The sequence below is a fragment of the Polyodon spathula genome, chromosome 2 (genome assembly GCF_017654505.1).
Source record: "Polyodon spathula isolate WHYD16114869_AA chromosome 2, ASM1765450v1, whole genome shotgun sequence".
Taxonomy (NCBI): Eukaryota; Metazoa; Chordata; class Actinopteri; order Acipenseriformes; family Polyodontidae; genus Polyodon; species Polyodon spathula.
This window is the reverse complement of record NC_054535.1, coordinates 3,556,274-3,562,273: the sequence shown is the minus strand read 5'-3', so window position 1 is coordinate 3,562,273 and position 6,000 is coordinate 3,556,274.

Genomic DNA, 6,000 nt, shown 5'->3' with positions numbered 1-6,000 from the left:
AGCTGACAGCTGCCCTGAAATGTAGAGTACATCATTCCAGATCAGCAGAAAGGCCAATGATTTATTACTTTTGATTAGTCCAAGATACCCATTTATCTTCAAGGGCCAGAGAAAAAAGCTATTCAAGGACTTCTGGGAAAGCAGAGCCTTTATAAATGTTCAATCACTGTGAATTAAGAGTTGACCAACTGACCATTAGAATGCTGATTCCTGTGATCATGAATAAAGTAAACCATTTAACTGTATCGTTGCTAATAAAATACTGTTTGTTTCATAAAATGACCACCACTGCAGTACATAAAATTACAGAATGCCTATTTGGCTCTGTGGAAGGGTGGGGGTATTCACTGACATGGGAGACAGAAAAGAGTATTTGCAAACACCGCACAGGTGCCCAGTTTTATTTGTTTCATTTTTCTTTTTGCAGTGATTTATTTTAGCTCGCAGAGGGCACTGTTGTCCATGGCCTGAGGACCAGCAATGGTAGACAGGTTCACAGGAATACTAACACAGGTAAACAGTTCAGTGCTGGTGCACTCGCAGGTGCTCAAAAGAATAATGAAAACAAAAGGCGAAAGAAAAAGGGAAAATAATCCTTTGTAGTCCTATGTCGGAACAGGTCCGACATTACAATTTTCTCTTTCTAGTCCAATGTCGGACCCTGTCTGACATCATCAAAAAGACATAAAGCACAGGTCTCTAGTCATTTTTTCTCTGGACAAAGCCGAGAAAACCTTTCAATGGCTGAATGAGACCAATAGGAGCCGAATGAAGCAGAGAAAAGGGCGTATCTGATAGCCCCATGCACCACAGAGATGAAACGGACATAAACAAAGGAGATAGCTGCTTCCGCATCCAGCACTCAAAGAAAATCATGGACATTTGCAAAGCTTTTTGATATGTTATAGTAATAAAATAATGACTTGGATCGCATTGTTGAGGAGTTTCGTGATACAATGAGTGATCAGGAGATGATTTATCAGTGTGCATGTATATAAAGAGGTATGTGAAAAATACAGCGAACAAGGGGTGGAGCTTGGCTGGAGATGCAGTACTGATGTCCTTTTGCTATGCAGGGCCTTTTAAACCTGTTTTACTCTGAAAAAAATATAAAACAGTGCGTGTAAAATAAACAATGCATGTGAAAATAAATTGGATCTGACTCACCTGGCAAGCACTAAATAAATGGACCACAAAGGGTTAAAACACGGTAATAAAACTACAAAATAAAGGTTATGCACTCAGCAGCGTTACCCCGACAATTGCTATCCGTGCGGCCTGGATCTCTGTCCTACGCTCACCCATTACCTTAACCTGCTCGTACAGTTTGGGGTTCTACCCAGGTTGTTCCCCGTTCCTAAAAATTCCTTTTATTTTTTCTTTTTAATTATTTATTTTGCTCTTTCTTCTCTGGCCGTGCTCGGTCCAGCAGCAGAACTTCTGCCAGCTGGCTTGTTTCGTCTTAGATGGGCAGGCTGAGGGAACACCAGAGCATTATTTTATAGGGTCAGCAATAGGTCCGCCTCTCAGCCATTCAGAGAGAGGGAAAGCCAACACACTGTCTTCCCCATCTCTTCGTGTCATACCATGACTAACAGGCAGATCTACGAGACCACTGCCCCCGTCCTGCAGTACCACGCATGCACCAGACAGTCAGCACGGATCTCTCCTTTTACAGGCTCACTGGACTGTGATCAAGATCTCAGAAGGCTACACTGTAGAAGAATGCACAGTTGTAAGCCGACAACTAGGAATCACAGTTTAACATGACTGTGGGACACTGCAGAACTACCTGGGAAAAGGTTTCTTGAAGGTATTTTTCAAAATATCAAAATGTTTAGGACAATTACTCTCAAGATTCTTGGTTAGTGCAGAGTGCACTTACTTAGCACTTACTGTGTGACCTTATTCGGGCAGCTGTGACGGCACAAACATTTAACACAAACATGTTATTTAATTCCTTAACATGCTGATGGCAACATACATCGTATTAGTTTTTTTTATTTTTTATTTTTAAGAATGGTGTTTGTGAATTTAGTTCAAATGAGAATGATGTGGACAAGACCTAACACCCCCTACCATGGAGTCGTTAGCCTCTCTTAAACTGTGCCAAGTTGTAAAAATGATCTAGCCTGCTGCCCCACCCAACCCCTTCCAATCTTATTCCAGCAACTTCAATAGAAGCCTTCTATCCTTTTGCTTTTTTATAATTACTGAGAGCAGTAAAGCTCATTCCTCTACAGAAAAGGTTTAAACATTCTCAAAAGGCACCCCACTCACTCAGCCAATAGTAACTAATTATATTGCATTACGTGCTTGCAGGGTGTGTCATAACAGCTAAAAAAGGCATGCCACAATGGAGAAAGGATATTTAAATGGCCTAGAACACAGGAAAAATGAACAGTCTGAACTGTAATATATTCTCTGACTGTATAAAAGACATATTAGCAACCTGAAAAAAAGGGTCAATAACAGTGCTGAATATTTATATGGCACTGTTTGCTATTATAATGGAAGCTGGTATGGTATTTCTACAGTATCTTCATCTGCATCAGGGCTGGATTAAAACATAATTTGAACAGTGCTGGGTAGCCGATAATGACTGTACTATCTGTAACAAGCTTTTTGATGCTATGTTGAAGCAATCGAGAAAAGAAAAGCTGGTAAAAGTCAAGGCCCAGCATTATCAGCCCAAATGAGAGATGCTGTGATTTTTTTTCTATTCTTTTTATATTCCTCAAGTTGTCAGTCTGGCAGGTAAGGAAGTGTTGTGGGGAGGGGTAGAAATGGAAAGAGACATGTGAAAATGGGCTGCATGATACGGTATCTGCTCCATTCATCAGGAATCTGTAAAAAGCTTGCAGAAGTACCTTGCAAAATCTCTGAAAGATGCACCACCCAGAATCAAAAGTATATCTTGATTCTCAAGAAATATTGTACAGTGATGAGTCCATGGAGATAGATTACATGTCTTTTCAGATGCCCTGTACTGTATAGCTTATCTTATCTTAAAAAAAAAATCCAGAAATTTTTCTGTAGTTATTTTACAAATACTAAAATAGGGAATAAATCGGTAAAATGTAAAAATAGATCGGGGGGGGGGGGGGGGGGGGGGGGGGGGGGGATCTCAGTGCACATTTTACATGTGGACTATGATACGTAGCAGTTCTGGTTAAGTTCAATGTCCCTGGCATGTATGATGAAGCAGAATCTGTGCAAGTTGAAGCCATTTTCTCAAGTCAACTGGTACTTTGTGAACGTTTGGCCAATCGTTGCGCTAACAGAAATAGTATCTACACAAGTTATGAACATGACATCACCACAAAAAAGGTTTATTCGCTTTGAAATCATAAAAAGAAAAGTAAACTGACAGAATTGGGTGGTGCAAGCCATCGGGAGACGCGTACAATATCACCCAAGAAACCAAACTAGCTATCAATGCACCACAAATGGAAATGGAAAAATTTTAATAATAATAATAATAATAATAATAATAATAATAATAATAATAATAATAATAGGGCTGTCAATTCATCACATAAAGTACCTAAGACAGGAAGCATATCCCTTAAATGTATAAAACAAATCTAAATCAGGAATCCTAAAGCTGTCATTTTAAATTGATGGATATTCTTTGGTTTTCTTAATTAATTAAATTTAAATGTTTAGTATAGTATCAACTAAAAATTATTATTGGATGTTTCTTTTTGAATAAAATTACACAATTTAAAAAAAAAAAATAAAAAAAAAAAAATAATATGTTACTTGATTTCCCAGCAGGAAACATAAAACTGAGTGTGAAATAAAATTAATGGCTGTACATACTTCAGTAGGTGAAGTAATGGAGTGTTGAAACTGACACAGTAGCGTCTGTTTTAATGTCAGGAATGACACTCTTAATTGCTTGATGTTGCTTTGATCATTCACTTCCGCTGCTATTTTTGAAGTGCCATATTTTAATGCTGTTTGATGCACAAAGGTTTAAGAAGCAAACTAACCTATGAACCAAGAACCAAACTAACACTAATCATTGTACAAAATCCATAGATATACAGAGTTAAGCATAAAAATATTGTTTACCTTTTTAAACTTTTAAATTTGCATTTAAAATAAAAAAAAAAACTTTTTCTTATGCAGTAGAGAAAACAATATGTGGGTAATGAACACTGGTAAGTACTTGCTTCAGATACTGCGACTAACGTCCTTTCTCCCTGTATTGCCTGCTACAAAATGTAAATTCTCCTTCCTAAATTGCCGTTCTCTGACTAACAAACCTCTGCTTCTCAACCAACTTATAACTGATGCTAATCTTGATCTTCTCTGTCTAGCAGAAATGTGGCACTCTGTAAATGATAAGCACTCTCTACATCAATCTACCCCAAATGGCTATTCGCTCTTTGACATGCCACTCCTCATTGGTAGAGGTGGGGGCACTGCTGTTATTGCTAACTCTGTGCTTGCTGCCTCAACTCTCTCTATGCCAGTGTGGCAGGCTGGCGAGTGGATAGAGGCCCAGAGACAGACTGCAGTTCAAAAAAATAACTATTTTATTATAAATAAACACAAAATGAAAGGGCACAAGGGCCAAAACAAAACAATTTAAACACAAAGAAAGACAAAAAGCAAAATTTACAAAAATAACAATCTCCAGGCTGGGCAATGCCTTCACTGGATTCAAGCTCTCCAAACAACCAAAAAAAAACCAACCTGCTTCCTCAGCTCCCTCTCTCCAAATGAGAAGCAGAGGCCTCCTTTTATATCAGGTGGCTGGGCGCTGATTGATCGTTAATCAACCTAATCAACTAATCAACCCCAGCCACCTGAACATAATAAACCCAGGCAGGTAGGGGAAGTTAACCCCATCCCTGCCAATTTCTAAAGAGCAGAGCTTTGCTCTGCCACAGCCAGCCTTCTCTTCATTTCAGCATCTCACTATCAAGCTCCCCTCGCACATGTCCCTCATCCTTGCTGTTATCTATCGTCCACCAAAGAATAACTCTGCTTTTATTGATGAGTTCTTGCAATTTCTCTCCCTAATCTGCACTTCAACTGACAAAATTCTACCCCTAGGTGATTGTGTAGGATCATGTGTTTCTTGTTCCTCTCTGACTGGTACTTTCCCGTCTTCGGTCGATGATCTAGTGTCCCTGTACAATGCCACCCTTACTCAGATCATCGACACAGTTGCCCCGTTTACAACCAGAACAGTTAAGAGACAACACAACTCTCCATGGTATACCCTCGAACTTCGACTGCTTAAGTCTGTGTGCAAATGGATGTTGTCTGTAGTAACAGTTTAGAGAGATCTGGTCCCATCATCTCAGTAGCTACAGGTGTGTGCTTGCTGCTGCCAGGGTGAAGTACTTCTCCAAAAGCATATCTATGGGACACAGTAAACCAAATATTATCTTCAAAATCATTGATCAAATCCTGCATTCAGCCACTGATAAATCCATCTCCCATTCATCCTCCTCTCTTACCCGTCATGATTTCTCCTTTCTTTCAGAACATAATTGACACCATTTATTCTACGCTCTCCTACCACAAATCCAGTATAGTACTTGACTACCTTAACTCACCTCTGATTGCCCCTCCTGCTCTCTCTTCCTTCTCTCCTTTCTCCATTACTGATGTGTCCAGCCTACTGTCTTGGTAGATAAACCCAATACATTGAGAATAAAGACAGCCACCTATCTCCAGAGAGACAGCATTTAGTAAAGTGGACAATTGCACTAATGCTCAGACAAGGCAATGTGTTATTGTCACAAAGACGGCGGGAGTGGGAGACATCAGACCAGAAGCAGGAAATAAAATGACAGAGAGGTGGAGTTTGGCGGAGTTGAGCAAATGCTAAATAAACAAACAGACAGGACATGGCACATTCACCAAAAATTCACCACGTGTCACAAAGATGGCTGGAGTGGGTGACGTCAGACCAGAAGCAGGAAATAAAACGACAAAGAGGTGGAGTTTTGTGGAGTTGAGCGAATGCTTTCGCTC